Here is an 18,004-nt window from a genome sequence, read left to right on the forward strand (position 1 = left end):
ACAAAAATGTGGCAACAGTGCTCTCTACTGACCCAGTAAAAGCATGTGGTAACCCTTTGAAGTAGCAGTGGTGCAGAAGTCTAGATAAATAAATTCTTTCTATTGCTTTAACCAAGAGTTAAATGGCTAGATTTAAACATGCAAATGTATTTTTATTGCTCTGTTCCTGATCAACTGCAAGATAACAAAAGGGGATGTTAAGAATGTACATGCAGTTAATGTGTAGCCTGGGTACTCCAGGAAACTGAACAAGAATGATGTAATGTTTATCAGAACTGCAATAGCAATTTAACAGAGATAATCAGAAGGCATTAAGCATTTTTGTCTTGAACATCCAACTCATAACAGCCTTATGCTCTCTTTATGTAAGTAGTATATTAGAACTGTGTTTTCTCCTAGAAGTAGCTAGGAATTAGAAAGTTTAGACTAAGTGTTTTTCTGTGATGTCAGAACTGTACTACCAAATTATTTTAAGTATTTCTGTGTGATCTCTGATCTCTTGACTAGCACTGACTGTGTATTAGAAAGTATTGTCTTGCGGTTCTAATTATTTAGTATTAAATATTTTAAAACCTTTTAACTGTGGCTGATTTTTGTTGTGATAAGTTAAGCTCTAAGAAGACATTGCATGTATATAAGGATCCTGTACCAGGTCACTCTAATAAGCCTTGAGACTGTTTAGTCATACTACCAACTGGATACTACTGATGCACAGTAATAATTGGACACCCTTTTAAGGGCTTTGAGTAGCTGATAATTATTAGCTGGGTGGTGGCAGGCTACTATCATATAGTCTGGGTAAAGGGGGCACAGCTGGAGAACCTGTGCCAGCCTTCCCCAGAAGTGTCTGTGTGGTTGCATAAACTCTTATCTCAAAGTGTGTGTGTGTGTGTGTGTGTGTGTGTGTGTGTGTGTGTGTGTGTGTGTGTGTGTGTGTGTGTGTGTGTGCCAGCTACTTGGGCAGTGACACAAAGCACTGGTTGGACAGAGAGGATGCTGGAGATTTTAGCTTGCTCAGCTAGGCTGAGATCTGGACCCTATAGCTGTGCCATTGGAGAGTTTTATTGGGGATATGGAGAGCAAGGGAGTGACTGGCCCTGGACTGACTGTGATCTCTGTGTGCTCTTAAGGGAACTTGCACTCTATTGTGTGTATTTGTTATCTTTTCCTCATATATGAGATGCCCTCTCTGGTGTTAGTGGTGAGGATTGAGGCTCTTTGATTGCTGCACCAGGGCATGGGCATCACCTATTAATTGGTGGCAGTGGTTGGCATATCCACACATATTAATTTGTGGCAGTGGTTGAGATATCCTCACATATTAATTGTTTGGCAGCGGTGGGATATCCGCATCACATATTAATTAGTTGGCAAATACTAATTGGCTTGTAGTGGTGTGGGTAGAGTGAATCCTGTAGCTTGTGTACAGTGAGCTTTGAAGGTGTTTTGTACTCTAAAACAGCCATGCAGTGAATACTCTGAGTTCAGATCACAGTTGTTTTATTTCTTTTGTTAACTTAGTTAGTCAGGGTGAGCAGGCAGCATATCAGCAGAGGAGTATGGAAAGCTGACAAGGAGACAGCTGGTGGAGATGTGCCAGGCTAGGGGACTGGTGCATGGAAACCTGACTAAGGCAGACCTGATTGTAGTCTTGGTTACAGCTGCATCAGAAAACAGCAACCAGGAGGACGATCAGACTGGCAGTGGAGACATAATTGCCTCGGAGAATGGACAGCTCAACCTTTCTGCAGTGGACTGAAAAATCCAGCTGGAGCTAAAGAGACTTGAGTTAAAGGCCAGATATGTGGAATTAGAAGCAAATGAGAGCCTGTGATGTTTGCAGGCTGATGAGAATGAAAAACTGTTACATCTGCAAGCTGAGGAACAAGAGAGGCAGAGGCAGCATGAGAAGGAGATGCTGACTCTTTGCCAGAGTCATGTAGGTAATGAGGAAGAGAGTAAATCGACCCCAGAAGCAAAAAAAGGTCAGTAAATTTCATCTGCAGTTTAAACAGGTGAATAATTTTGATAGTTTCATTCATATGTTTGAGTGGGTATGTAAACAGTATGAAGCTGACCAAGGGCTCTGGGTACGGTTCCTGACCCCCTTACTCCATGGTAAAGCTGTAACTGTTCTGTCCAATATGTCTGATGTTGCATGTTTTGATTATACTGCTGTAAAGAAATGTCTTTTAGAACTGTTTTAGCTAACACCTGAAACATATAGGAAAAAGTTTTGTGAGCATAGACGCAAGGCAGTTATTTCCATAGTTGGGTGAGTGGATGTCACGTCACCACTTATGAAGGGCTGGCAGACCTTTTGGTGAGGGAATAAGCCCTTAACAATTTGCCTGAGGACATGAGGATCTGGTTAGCTGATAGACAATGTGCTACTTCAGATGAGTTAGGGAAGAAGGGAGACCTATACATGGCAAGCAGGATAGCCCTGCACAGGAAGGGGATCCACAGTACTGCTCATGCGTCTAAAAGAACCCATGGTGGGCAGCACAGACTGCCACAACAGAATCTGCCAGTAGCAGAGGAAGCAACTATTCCAGGTACACATCCAGGAGCTAGGGTTAAATGTTTTGAATGCAACCAGTAGGGCCATGTGGTATACAGGTGCCCCTGGAGCAAGATGGGGAACCAAAGGTGAGGTAGCCAGTAAGTGGAAAAGGCAAAATGCCAATAGTAGGTTGTCTTGAGACAACAGGGGCACTAAACTACCATCCTGCAGATGCCCTGAGAGGGAAGGGTTTGGATGAAGCAGTACCATGTGCTTGTGCAGTTACATGCATTTAGGCATGCAGACAAGCAAGTAAGCCTGGTAGCCAGGGGGAGACCCAGAGAGACTGCATACTTGCAGCTAGGACTGGTGAGGTGGTTACTTCATGGAGGCAGCTACTCTGTAGAAGTGAGACTGAATGTGAACCACAGCTGCTTGTGGGTACTGATGTTCCCTTGGACAGAGTGACTGCAAAGGTAGAGGTGAGTAGGAGTACCCAGGCTGACAGTGAGGCACCACTGTCAGAGGATGCTAGATTTCCTGTGGAAGGGGAGCTGAGAAGGGGTTACAAGGAGAGAGTTGAGACAGGCTCAGCTCTCAGACCCTACATTGCAAGGCCTGAGGTAGGTAGCTAGGGTGGCACCTGATTCTCAAGGAAAAGGGGAATCTGTATATTGGGAGAAAGTGTTACTATACAGAGAGTGAAACCCTGAGGGAGGACTAGAAGGTGAGAGAGTACAGCAGTTGGTAGTGCCTAGAGCCTACCATCTGGCACTTCTAGCCATAGCCCATGATATTCCCTTTACATGTCATATGGGCATAAAACGTACAAAGAGGCATGTTATGCAGAACTTCTATTGGCCTGGAATGTCCAGAGATGTAACAGGGCACTGCAGGACCTGTGAGCAGTGCCAAAAGGTAGGCAGGGCAGGGGACAAGGTGAGAGATCCTTTGAGGCCTTTGCCTGTGATTGAGGAGACATTTCAGAGGGTAGCTATGGATATTGTGGGTCCTCCGTGTACCCCAAGTTCCACAGGGAAAAAGTATATCCTAGTGGTAATGGATTATGCTACAAAATAACCTGAGGCAGTGGCTTTGGCCTCCATTGAGGCAGAAAATTTAGCAAATGCTTTGTTAGAGATTTTCAGCAGGCTAGGTTTCCCAAAAGAAATACTGACTAACCGAGGTGCCAATTTCATGTCAGACCTGCTGGCTTGTCTGTGGAAGTCCTGTGGGATGAAGCATATGAAGGCCACCCTACCATCCCCAGACTAATGGTCTTAATGAGAGGTTAAACTCTACAATCAAGTCCATGCTACAGGCATCTGCAGATCAGTTTATGAGGGAGTGGGACAAATATTAGCCCCATCTGTTGCTTGATTACAGAGAGGTTCCCCAGGAATCCACAGGTTTTTCACCCTTTGAGTTGCTGTATGGGCATAGGGTGAGGGGACCTCTAGATTTAATTTGAGATGAGTGGGAAGGTGAGTGCGAGTCTCACAAGGAGTCTGTTGTGGCATATGTCCTACATCTCAGAACAAGGTTCAGGGAACTCATCAACTTGGCCCAGGAGAACCTGGCAGATGCCCAACCACAGAAAAAGGTGTGGTATGACAGGAATGCTCTAACTAGAGAGTATGTTGTGGGGCAGCAGGTAATGGTTCTCATTCCTGTCAGACACAACAAGTTGCAAGCAGCTTGGGAGGGACCCTACAAGGTGGTAAGAAAAGCAAGTGATGTTAACTACATGGTGGAACTGCTAGGCAGATGGCAGGGGTACAAATTGTACCATGTCAACATGATGAAACCTTACCATGATACGGAGGCCCTTGGGCTGAGCATTTGCAGTGGATTGCAGGAGGAGTCTGAAGGAGATCTGGGGACTGATCTCCTCAGAGAAGCTCGGGCTGACACCTCAGTGAAAGGGGTGGCAATGTCCCAGCAGCTATCTCCTACCCAGGTTCAAGAAATTCGAGCAGTGTTGCAGGAAATTGGGGACATGTTCACTGGGAAACCAGGGTGCACCCACCTGGTGCAGCACCAGGTGGATATAGGACCCCAAAGGCCTATTAGGCAGGCCCCTTATAGGGTGCCTGAGAGAGTCAGATAGAATGTGAGGGAGGAGGTACAGGAGATATTGGAACTAGGGGTGATTCAAGAGTCCAACAGTCCCTTGGCCTCCCCAGTGGTGCTGGTACCAAAGAAGGATGGCAGCACCAGGTTATGTGTGGACTACTGGAGATTAAATAGTCACACAGAGTCAGATGCTTACCCCATGCCTAGGACAGATGAGGCCTTAGAGCAGCTGGGTGGGGATAAGTATCTTACAACCATTGATCTTACCAAGGGTTACTGGCAGGTACCCTTGACTCCCAGTGCTAGAGAGAAGTCAGCCTTTGTGACTCCTTTTTGCTTATATGAGTTCACAAAGATGCCCTTTGGGATAAAGAATGCCCCAATGACTTTCCAAAGGCTGGTAGATCATATCCTAGCAGGAGCAGGAGGGTTTGCCCTTGTTTACCTAGATGATATTGCCATTTACAGCCATTCCTGGCCAGAGCACCTTCAGCATGTCAGGGAGGTGCTGGGCAGACTACAGAGGGCAGGGTTGACCATTAAGCTGGGCAAATTTCAGGTGGGTATGGCAGAGGTCTCCTACCTAGGACATAAATTGGGGAGTGGTAAGATAAGGCCATAACCTGCCAAAGTGGAAGGTATTCAGGCATGGCCTGCACCTGTTACTAAAAAGCAGGTGATGGCATTTTTAGGGACAGCAGGGTACTACAGAAAGTTCATCCCCAGTTATACTACCATAGCTGCTCCCCTCACAGACCTGACAAGGAAGAACATGCAAGATAAGGTAGTGTGGACCCCAGCATGTGACCAGGCATTCCAGAAGCTTACAGAAGCTTTAGGAGGACCCCCTTTGTTAGCCAGTCCAGATTACAGCAAATAATTTGTTGTGCAGGTGGATGCTTCAAACCATGGGATTGGGGCTGTACTTAGCCAGATTTTTTCAGAGGGGGAAGAACACCTGGTGGTTTATCTCAGTCATAGGCTCCAACCCAGGGAGGAATGCTATGCAGCTGTAGAAAAGGAATGTTTGGCCATAGTGTGGGCATTGCAGAAACTTCAGCCTTATCTGTATGGAAGGAACTTCACTGTTATGACAGATCACAATCCCCTAATATAGTTAAACAGAGCCAGTCAGCAAAATGCCAAGTTGCTAAGATGGAGCCTAGGGTTGCAAGCATATGATATGTCAGTGCAGCACCGCAGTGGGAGTAGCAATGCCAATGCAGATGGGCTCTCAAGACAGGGAATGGTGGTAGGTATACTCAGAAGACCTAACCCTCTCAAGCGGCGTTTCTTAAAGGTCACTTGAAAAACTAGCTTGAGTTCTCTGGGGGGGTGAAGACTGGTAGAGATGGGTGAAGGCTGCCAGCCAAGTTAAATAGAGTTTGGTACATAATTCTATCATTTGTAAATGCTCTGAAATGTGGAAATGCAGGTGTGTTGTCTTAAATGAAAAAAAGGCTGTTACAAAAATGTGGCAATAGTGCTCTCTACTGACCCAGTAAAAGCATGTGGTGACCCTTTGAAGTAGCAGTGGTGCCAAAAAGTCTAGATGAAGAAATTCTTTCTATTGTTTTAACCAAGAGTTAAATGGCTAGATTTAAACATGCAAATGTATTTCTATTGCTCTATTTCTGACCAGCTGCAAGATAAAAGGGAGATGTTAAGCAGGTAAATGCAGTTAATGTGTAGCCTGGGAACTCCAGGACAGTGAAAAAGAAGGATGTAATGTTTATCAGAACTGCAATAGCAATTTAAACAGATATAATCAGAAGGCATTAAGCATTTTAGTCTTGGACATCCAAATCAGCACTGCCTTATGCTCTCTTTATGTAAGTAGTATGTTAGAAGTGTGTTTTCTCCTAGAAGTTGTTAGGAATTAGAAAGTATAGACTAAGTGTTTTTCTGTAATGTCAGAACTATACTACTGAATTATGTTAAGTATTTCTGTGTGATCTCTGAACTCTTGACTAACACTGACTGTGTAGTAGAAAGTATTGTCTTGTGGTTTTAGTTATTATTACATATTTTAAAACCTTTTAACTGTTGCTGATTTGTGTAGAGACAAGTTAAGCTCTAAGAGTACATTGTATGTCTATAAGGATCCTGTACTAGGTCACTATAATAAGCGTTGAGACTGTTTAGTCATGCCAACAATTGGATACTAATATTGCACAGTAATTATTGGACACCCTTTTAAGGGCCTTGGAAGTAGTTGATAATAATTAGCTGGCTGGTGGCAGGCTGCTACCATATAGTCTGGGTAAAAGGGGCACAGCTGCAGAACTTATGCCAGCCTTCCCCAGAAGTGTCTGTGTGGTTGTATAAACTCTTATCTCAAAGTGTGTGTGTGTCAGCTACTTGGGCAAGGACAGGAAGCACTGTTTGAACAGAGAGGGTGCTGTTGATTTTAGCTTGCCCAGCTAGGCTGAGATCTGGACCCTATAGCTGTGCCAGTGGGGAGTCTTATTGGGGATCTGGAGAGCCAGGAAGTGACCATCCCCAGACTGACTGTGATCTCTGTGTGCTCTTAAGGGAAATTGCACTTTACTGTGTGTGTTTCTTATCCTTTCCTCATATATGAGACTCCCTCTCTGGTGTTAGTGGTGAGGATTGATGCTCCTTGAATGCTGGGCCAGGGCACGGGCATTCCAGATGTCTTGTGAGGTACATACCAAAAGGGGTGTTGCACTCTATAGTTGGTCTAATGAGTGACGAGTAGAGGGGAATAATGTCCTCTTTTTTCCTGGATGAGAAACCTTTTGTGATGAGGTGTGCCACATATAAGGATTTCCTGACTACAGTGGCAATGTGATTATCAAAGGAGAGACTACTGTCCACCCAAGTCCCAAGGTCTCTTATCACACTTTCAGTGTTAAGTAGACTGCCATCTATGTGGTAGCTCATGGGAACAAAGTTTTTACCAAAGGGGATGGCAATGAACTTTTTGGCATTTAGTTTGAGGCCATGGCTTTCATACCAGGCATATGTCTCAGTGAGGCCCTTTTGTAGGATGCCCACATCATTAGGAGTTTCAGTTATGGCTCCTAGTTTGCAGTCATCTGCAAACTTCATTAGCCAAAGACCTTCTGTATTAGCCTGTACTTCAGAAAAGTAGATACCAAACAGGAGAGGACCCAGGACTGAACTTTGTGGTACTCCACTTGTCACTGGTCTGAAGTCGGATTTGGAGTCTGCTATTTTTTGTGGGTTCTGTCAGTGAGCCACTTGGCAACCCATCTTGTGACATAGGGATTTATACCTAGTTTAGTGAGTTTATCTATAATTCCAGAGTGGAAGGTGTTGTCAATAGCCTTGGCGAGATCTAGATAGGCTGCGTAAACCACCTTACTCTCATCTATGGCCTTGGTGACTGCTTCAAAGAAGTCAATCAGGTTTAAGAGACATGATCTGCCTTTTACAAACCTGAACTAGGTGGGGTCCAGAGTTTGGAGATTACCAGTGTCTTTGCTTATAAGTTCCATGATGATATGTTACATGGCCTTGCAGACCAGGATCGTTTGGCTAATGGGGTGGTAGTTACCGGGGTCCATGGTGGCTCCATCTTTGTGGAGTGGGATAACCATGGCTGTGTGCCATTCAGTGGGCAGAAAGCCTGAGGTGAGGCTATGATTGAACATGGTGCTTAGGTGGGGTGCCAATTCATTCTGTAGTTCATATAGAACGCAGCCTGGGATGTTGTCAGGTCACATGGATGGTGTGTTCTTGGCTTTGGAGTGTGTGGTTTTTACCTTTGCAGCCATGATTACAGGAACTTTGTATTCTTCTGGTATAGAGATGGGCCCTTTAGGGGGTGGGGGTGGGGTAAGTTAGTACTGAACCTATCTGCCAGGATGTTGGCAATATCAGTTGGTTCTGTATATTTAGTGCCATTGTGCTGTAATTCAGAGCAGATATGAGTGTCGCCATTGAGATTCTTGACATAGCTATAGAATGCTTTGCGGTTATCTTTAGAATCAGTGATGATTTTGTTTTCATAACTAGCTTTGGAGGATTTTATGAGGGATCTCAGCTTCTTACTGAGGCTGACTATGGAGTTCTTCCAGTCATGGGATTTTACTCTTTTTTGCAACAGTCTCTTTCTTCTGTTGTAGAGTTTGTTTATGGCAGGGGACCAACAGATTGGCTTCATTTTTTTGGAGAATAGCATCTTGGTTCTGTTAGGGATAGAATGATTCATGCACTCATGTAAGTGCTTATAAAGTGCATTTCTGTAGGAGTCAGCAGTCGTACCTCTATTGTCCATCTGCATGGGTGTGAAGTTTGCCACTTCTGTCTTAAGAAGTGTGAAGTTGGCTTTGGAGAAATTTTTTACAGTGGAGTCCCTAATGGGGGGTGGGGCGGGATGTGGATGTCTAGGCTGATTAGCTTGTGGTCGGATCTGACCAACGAGGAATTGACCTCTGGTCTGGAACACCAGTCACCCACGTTGGTAATTACCAGGTCTAGGATATTGCTGCCCCTGGTGGGGGTGTAGATATGTTGATCCAAGGCACTGGAATTTATGAATTGCAGAAAATGTTGAGCAAAAGAATTGGTACATGAGTAGTTTTCCCAGTTAATAGTGGGGTAGTTGAAATTGCCCATTATTAGGGTGTTGTGTTGTACCCTAATATTTTCCAGTGTATCAAGAAATGAGGAGTGGGAATCCTGAGGCATGGTGGGTGATCTGTAGCAAGTTACAATTTGGATTGCGGTCTTGCCCAGAGTTAGTTGCATTTGGATAATCTCGGATGCATTATGCTGAGCAACTAGCCTGGAGGTGTGGATATCCTTAATGAATATGGACACGCCTCCACCTTTAGTGTTTTGGTCCAGGTTAGGTGGCCAAAAGGTGTGGTATGAATTATAGCCTGGTAATGCAGCGGTGCTCTCTGGAGCCTTGAACCAGGTATCTGTCACTGCACAGATGTTGATGTTCTCCATTTTAAGGAGTGCCTCGAGTGAATGCATTTTGAGGTTTAGACTTCTAGCATTGAGTAGCATTACTCTCAGATTTTGCTTGCTTGTACCTGTTGCAGTGGTGAATTTGTCATTTGAGCCTTGACTAAAAAAGGCACTATAGGGGTGGCAAGAGCCTTAGCCAGTATCTGGAATCCCAAGGGAGACAGGTGCTGGCCATCTTTGGGAAAGCATCATGGTCTGTCAATCATGTCATCCCAGGCAGACAGACTAGATCCTCTTAGAATGACACCAGAAGCTTAGCCAATTGTTGAAGTTAATCATTTGTCCTTGTACTGTGGTATCATTCTGGGTGATGGCAGGATGCTACTCGTGGCTAGGGTCATACCTGCCTGGGCTACAAGATCAGAGAGCTCCTCCATGTCTCTTTACATGAAGTCCAGGGAGGTACATCTCAGGTCATTCACACCGACATGGACAATGACAGAGTCATATTTGTACTTGTTGTGGAGTGACCTGAGTGCATGTGCTATGTCGTGGATCCTGGCACCTGACAGTAACTTTCTCCTTGTTTAGCCTGGTGAATGGAACATCAGTGTGCCTCACTATAGAGTCACCTATGACTACAGTTACGGGTACATTATTATGACTTATAGGCTGTGGTTGAGTGGCACACAGAGTTTGTGGGCTATGTGTCATTTGGGTTGTGTTGGTGGGTGGAGGTTGCATGTGTTTCTGCTTTGGAGGTCTCTGTTGCTTGAGCAGATTTTTATTGAGAGCCTCCATGAATGTAGGAGTGTGTTTTGTGTTGCTATGTGTGTGTTTTGGTGGTGTAGGTTTTGAGGGACTATGTGATGAGTGTGGTGTGGTGCAAGTGTTTACCTTCTCCTCTTGACTGTCTAGTACAGTCTTGGGTGAAGAGAGCTTTACTTCCAGTTTGGCTATATAAGTGCATCTCTCACAGGTTGTAGTGGTGGGTGGAAGAAGGAGAGGGTTGTCTGTGTACATGAGGCAATTGCTGCATTGCCCCAAAATGCCCAGATTCATCAGATAGACTGGAGAAAAAAATGGGAGTTGACCCTTAGACATGCTTGGATAGGTGCTTATTTATTAAATACGAAAAACTGTTTTCCTCTAGACAAGTGAGAAAAGTTGAGTGCTGTAGTAATTTGTAGCTTATTTAGTGCTTACAACGAGTTCTGAACAAGTGCTGAGTTCAAAGAAACAGATTTGTGTACTAAAACTAAAAAACTGTCTAGTTCAAAGGGAATATTTGAAGAGCAGACTTTATGGCACCAGGAATAGTTTAACTCTAGCTAACCGGCAATGCATAAAGTGTATTTTTTTTTATATAACAGTAGCAAATGAGCAAACTGATTTAAACAACTTAACCAATAAAAAGCTACAATGTGAGCCCTGTTGCAGCAGTCTTCGATCAGACAAGTTCTAACTGCACACTCCTGCCACTAGGGTGCAGGGGAACCTTCTCCAAAAAAAGATGCGCTGGATTAGTGCTCAAGTTATACAAAGAAATCTAGATTCAGCAGGTCTGAATTTAGTCTATGCTACAACAAACAAAGCATACCAATTTCAGAAAGAAACAGTTCAAATAAGCAGGCACAATAACCCTTTAACCAGAAACACCCAGCTTAGAAGGGGCAGAATCTACCCTCTCCTCCCACAAGAGTGGAGACCACTCCTTCTTAATGTAAAATAACTGGCCTGAAGCCCAAGTGCTACCAGAACTAATACACTCTTAGAATAACAGACACTAAGCCTTCAATCAGCAACTCCCAACTTAGAAGGATGTAAGCTACCTGTCCTGCCACAACAGTGCAGACCACAAACCTTCTGAATGTAAAACAACTGGTCTGAAGCCCAAGTGCTTCAACCAAAGCCTTAGAATAACAGTTACAATTTAATCAGGCTACTAACAAGCAGTAATAAATGCAGCAGAATAAATGCAACAAAGTAAGAAGAAACACAAATACAGTAAAAGCAGATGAATAAAGTGCAATTTTTTTATATAACAATAGAAAACGAACAGACTGATTTAAACAAATTACCCAATTCACCAGTAAAAAAGCTCAACACTGAGCCCTGGTCCAGCAGTCTACAATCAGACAAGTTCTAACTGCATACTCTCCAAAAAACATGGCTTGGATTAGTGCTCAAGTTATACAAACAAAGGTAGATTCAGCATGCCTGAATCTAGTCTGTGCTACAGCAAACAAGGCACAGCAATTTCAGAAAGAAACAGTTCAAATAAGCAGGCACAATAATCCTTTAACCAGAAATTCCCAGCTCAGAAGGGTAGACTCTAACCTCTCCTCCCACAAGAGTGCAGACCACAAACCTTCTTAATGTAAAATAACTGGCCTAAAGCCCAAGTGCTTAAACCAGAACTAATGCACTTTTAGAATAACAGACACTGAGCCTTCAATCATCAATTCCAAATTTAGGATATAAGCTGCCTGTCCTGCCACAGCAGTGCAGACCACAAACCTTCTTAATGTAAAACAACTGGCCTGAAGCCTAAGTGCTTAAACTGAAAGGCTTAGAATAATAGTTGCAATTTAATCAAGCTACTACCAAGCAGTAATAAATGCAGCCGAATAAATACAATTGAGTACTTTTAAGAAGAGGCAAAAGCAAAGTGCAATTTATTTATTTATTTATTTATTTTAGTAAAGTGCAAGGAGAGAGGAAGGTGGAGCAGAGGTTAAGAACCTAAGTGGGTTGGCCTTCTAAAATGTTCTCTCTGTATTAAGTAGATTGAACACAAGACTGGGAGGGGTGTCCCAGATGAAATTTACAGTAGGGGCAGGCAACTGCAAAGCCAAGAACTATAACAATTCTACAAAAATAGGGTAGGAGGGAGAGGGGAAAACAGTTTCAGGACAGATGAGAAACATAAAACAATGCCAGAAAATATATAAAATAATTCAGTCAGGCAAACAATATTTCAGTCAGGCAAAATTAAGACAATGCAGAACTCTAAAAGGTTAAAATGCCAAGAAATATACTTATCGATCAGTGATATATTTCCAGATCATTTGAGAATCACACCAGGAGTTTTCAAAAGTGTATGCAAGAATTTACAAACAGAAACTATTTTTAAATCAGCAAGCCTTGAAGCAATCAGATAACACAAAAGCCATTAGACCAGTTTTATAAACTCCACCTCAGAAATAGGGGGTAAGCAGTTTTAGGACAGATGAGAAACATAAAACAATGCTAGAAAATATATAAAGTAATTCAGTCAAGCAAACAATAATTCGGTCAGGCAAAATTAAGACAATGCAGAACTCTGAAAGGTTAAAATGCCAAGAAATATACTAATTAATCAGTGATACATTTCCAGATTGTTTGAGAATCACACCAGCCAGAACACCAGGAGTTTCCAATGGTGTATGGCCGAACAGTGCAAAGAGCAAGACAGTAATGCAGCTGAAGGCAAAAAGTCACAAGATTTTGCCATAACCTGTGTTGTTCCATTTAGCCTCAGCTGCAGTTGGTGTTTGGAAGCAGACATTGTGCTAATGCAGAGGAGGAAGAATAATGACACAGAAGGGAGAAGGTGCATAGAGAAGGGGAAGGGGAGGCAGGGACAAAGTAAGTTATGACAGAAATAGGATAATGGTGGCTCATAACAGCTACATATAAAATCGTGTACTAAAAACAGTCAGTAACATTTAGCTAATGTCAGGATTAGAACCCATGAAAGTATGCAAAAATCTATTTATACATGCAATTATATAATGATACCAGAAGGGAATTAGTACTTTGTATAATTTAAATAAAACATTTGACGGACAGTAAAAACTTACTGAAGTGGAAAGGGGAACAGAGAGAAAGACAGAGGCAGACAGAGATGAATTGCAACAATATGCTTTGTGGGAGAAGTAGGACCATCTGTATGGTTTGTTACTCTTACTTATTATTTCATTATTAAGCGTCATGCTCTGCACAATAAAGTGTTTGCTACAGGGAGAAAGAAGGGCTAGGAGAGTGCAACCAACATGAAAACATAAGCAAGATTATGTTGGCTTACTAAGTGTCCCTGTTGGGTTGGCAATGTTTTTGCAAATGATGTATCAATACACTATTTAAATAATATGTTAATGAAATGTAAATGGAGAGAAATGCAGATGTTTGCAGTTAACTATATGATAGAAATATGAAATGTCATGAAATAATAATTTGACCTAGAGCTGCAATCAAATGCATGATGCTATGCAGAAACATCATCCTGCAAACAGGGACATTATCTCACTATACCACATAGAAACTTCCAGCTCATTACATCCATCTGCCCAATAACTGTAACAGTAAATGTTTCATAGTACTGTCTTTAGTCTGCTTTTAGTGTGTATTCCTATAGCACAGCAGAGTTAAACAGATTTGTATGAAAATAACCAGACTACTGTAGCTGCAATTTAAATGTTCAGATTTTGCCATTAGAAATTAAACAGCATTCACCATCATGCACCATTGGTGTACTATGCCAACCTCCATGCAAAGGCTGAGGACATAAAGTGAAGGCTTTTTCATGGGCCATTTTTGGCCATGCATGCAGTGTATGAATCTATTTTTTTGACTAGATTAAATATGTGAAAAAGTGGTTGACAGGACAGTGGTGAAAATAGGTGCAGCAAACAGAAGGTAGTGCTCAGGGTAAAGAATACAGGAATTTGAAGGAGGGTGGTGGGACAACACTTTAGCTATCCACTTCTTCACAACATAAATGTAGCTTACACACAGTTTCATTACTTTGAAGAATCACCACATCAGGGATAGGTGACAACAACAGTATAATGTTGCATAGCCAATTGGACCATATCAAGCATGTCAAGAAGACATAGAGGTGAAGTGGAGAGCTATGTTTGGGGAGCATTTTTTTTGGGACAGGTGCCCATTTTCTGCATTTTTCTATGTATAGAGGACTATTGGGGAAGGGGCTTAAGAATGTCAGGGTTATGTTGCTAGTGTAAGTTATAGAGCAGGGACAGATATACTGGACATATGCGACAGAAAGTGATGGTGATGGACACAAAAGGTTGGGGTCACCATGAGTATGGATAAGTAGGGGACATCAAAGGCAAACCCACCTCCATTTTGAGAGCAGTGACAATCTAGTCCTCACCATCAGAACTGTTTTCACTTCCTCTTGTATCAGTTGTCTGGGTCAGTGCTGGACATGGCATTGATTTTGCTATCTGATGCAGCATGTTTTCAACCTTGCCAGCACATGCGCTGAGGCCCCTATCCATTATATCCTCCACCAGCCTTGTCAGTTCCTACCAGGTGACAAAATCCCCACCTCCACTGATATTGCTACTGCAGGGTACACTGCACCAACAGCCAGGACAGAGCTACCTGACTCAGGTAGAGCAGGAAGACCAGAGGTTATGGAGACAATGCTGAAAGTTTATGAGCCTGAAGTGCTGGGTGTCTGTGCTACTATCTGTGAAGGTATGATGGGCTGAGCCACAGTGGTCAGTCTACCTCTTTGTGCTATTGGTCATTTTATTTTCAGCAGCGATGTATGCAAACAGCAAAATCTTAATAAATTATAATTGCCTCCCAAAAACAAATAAAAATATAAAATAAAAGATAGGGTGGAGGATCCAAAAAAGAGTGAATTAGATCCATAGCATCTGAAATTATTATGTTTTTCAAAAACACTTTTTGGCAATATATAAACAAATATGATAATTTACTATTTTACCCCTGTGCCACATCCATATATAATGGGAAGATATTAATGTGTCATAAAATAAACAAATATCATCATTAGGATAAAACAAATAGCAGACCAGACTTTATTTCACTAAGACACACAGCATGCATGCATTCACACATAATACCTGCAGTTACCATAGCTAAATTGTTCCTGACATATTATTGGTGTTAATGTTTTAGAAATACTATCCTGTAATAAAAACTAATTGCTGTTTCTGGGTATCGAACCATCACAAGATTATGTTGGTGTTCTCATTTCCTAATGTAAGCAACAAAAGCCATTAGAGAAGGCATGCATATTTGACATTAATGTTGAGGAGTGCCCGCTCAAGATGCAAGTGAGTGAGGGACTGAAAATAGTTTTCTGGCTAGCATTTGGACCAGAGGTATACTTACCCCATGAAAGTTAATCTCTCCTGATGTGACTCACAGTTTACTACTATTTCATCTGCAGCTGTACAGCACAAAAAATACATGCATATATGTTTATAGAACACATATATATGAAAACATAATAAATAACTGCATTCATTGGCTGACTAGATAACTAATGCCATATCCTAGACAGGTTATGGGTCAGTGTACTTAAACAACCAAGGTGTGTTTACAGTCCTAAATTCAGCCTCCCATTGGCTTAAGAGGTTTTGCCTGCACTTTTTAAAGTCACTAAGGTGGTGATGACATTGTTCCCCAGTGCATGGAATGCCAGTTACACTGGAAACAGCCTTGGCCAAGAAACTCCATGCTTTAGCCTTATACTGAGGCCTGGTATAATCTCCCTGCAGCCACCTATGGTTAAAGTGCATCAGGAGAATTGCCACAAAAAGTTCCTGGACTCCTCAACACTCCACCTTTGAATTCTAAATTTAGCACCATTCTCTACATTGCCAGCCATGCCTCCCGATGTCAGTCTAACAGTATATGTCTGAACTGATGTCTAGGACACACAGCTTTGCCAAATGCATTTACAAAGTTGTAAGCATATGGATTCCTTGTCAAGCACATTGGCAGTACTTACATCAAACAGCATGAAACATGGCAGTGTGCTTTGCCATGTGTGATGCTGAAACTATTTTCAGATTGCGATGTTCAGTAATGAGATGCTTAGTGGTGTGGCTTGTAATCCTCGGTGTTTGGAAGGATAAACAGGATGTCATGCTGGTACTTACACATGGTTAAAATTGAACTTTACCAACCTAGAGTCCAACCAATGAGTTAAAAAATACAGAGATTGAAACTTATTAATTCTCATTGGCACAGGAGAACATCCTTTTAAGCAGAGTTATTAGAAATATATTGATTTCAGAATGAATAGAGATACACTTCAGAGAGGTCTGTATGTGTGTGACTTTAACTTTTCCTAGTAATGCATTCCTGTGTAAAAAGCAGCATTACTATTTGCAAATATATTTCATAATGATGGACTTTCATGACCTGAGTAATACAGACTGGGATATGTTACATACATACTTTACAAGACATACTGTCCTGAATACATATAATTAGGAAATGTGATGAGACATGATGATTATAACAAACCTATTGTGCCCATCATATTTAAGCAAGTGTATTTTAAATTAAATATTATTATCATGTTTAAGAAATTGTACACATCTTAGGGTGAGGTTATACATGTGAAGCATTCATGATATATGCTTAATAGAAAAGTTTAGTTATGAAAGTGTTACTGATACATTGTTTACAATAAAAATGTTTAGCATTTTGTTTTTTTAGTTTCACATTCGTAATTGAAATGTTTTGAGCGATGAGATTCTGACACCCTTTGTAAAAAATATCTTTAAGATGGATTTAAACCATTAATTACCTGTGCTCTTCAGCTAAAGTCATTGCACTTGCACCTTGAGCCACAGACATAGCTAAGTGAGAGTGGAATTTCTCCACCCAGTACTGCACAGAGTGCTGAGGGCTTTGCAACATCACCAAGCTCACGTGTTTCTAGCAATACTGACAATAGTTGATTTTTTAAACAACACAAAAATATCACAAAATGTGATTAAATATGTATTCAGACTATCCTCTGTAAAATTATCAGTTAAGTTGATTTGAACCCTGCATCAGCTGTCCTTTCCTGTAAGCTCATTATACTTAACACCTTGTCCCACAGAGGAAGTTAAATGAAATGTGCATTTTCTTCTCTGAATCCCACCCATACTGCTGATGGTCAAGCAGCACTATAGAAGGTAGCTTAAAATACATTTTTCACTTTTTCCTTAGGCAGTGAAGCATTTTTGCATTCTGCTGTGTGAACAGCAAATGCAAGTCATTAGAAAAAAATATATGAGGGAGAATAAAGCTAACAGTAAAATGTATGTGTAGCAATGACCAGAACAATAAGTGCATTACAGTGACGCACTAATCTTTTTCACATCTCTTTGCAACAACAGAAATGCACTTATGGAACACATTATCAGACTTGCAGTTAATAACAAATGATGTGAAAGTGGACAGACAGTGGCTTGCATGCTTTAGCAATAATGAGAACAGCTGAGTTTTGCATAAATAAATATGTTTATATTTGTATTCATACCACCTCTGAAAAACAAATAATTAACTGTATTAGGGCCCTGCATCACCAGTCTTATTTCTCTCATTTCACTTGAGCTATCCACTGTGTACATTACACACATAAATGTAACCTTACGTTACTAAGACATGTGCAAAGGGCAGGGCACAGTCATCATCATTTGCACTGGATGTTTAGTTGGGGTGGCAGGTGGCAAGCTGATGCCAAAC

The sequence above is a fragment of the Protopterus annectens genome, chromosome 1.part0 (genome assembly GCF_019279795.1).
Source record: "Protopterus annectens isolate FY-2018-M chromosome 1.part0, PAN1.0, whole genome shotgun sequence".
In the NCBI taxonomy this organism is placed as follows: Eukaryota; Metazoa; Chordata; order Ceratodontiformes; family Protopteridae; genus Protopterus; species Protopterus annectens.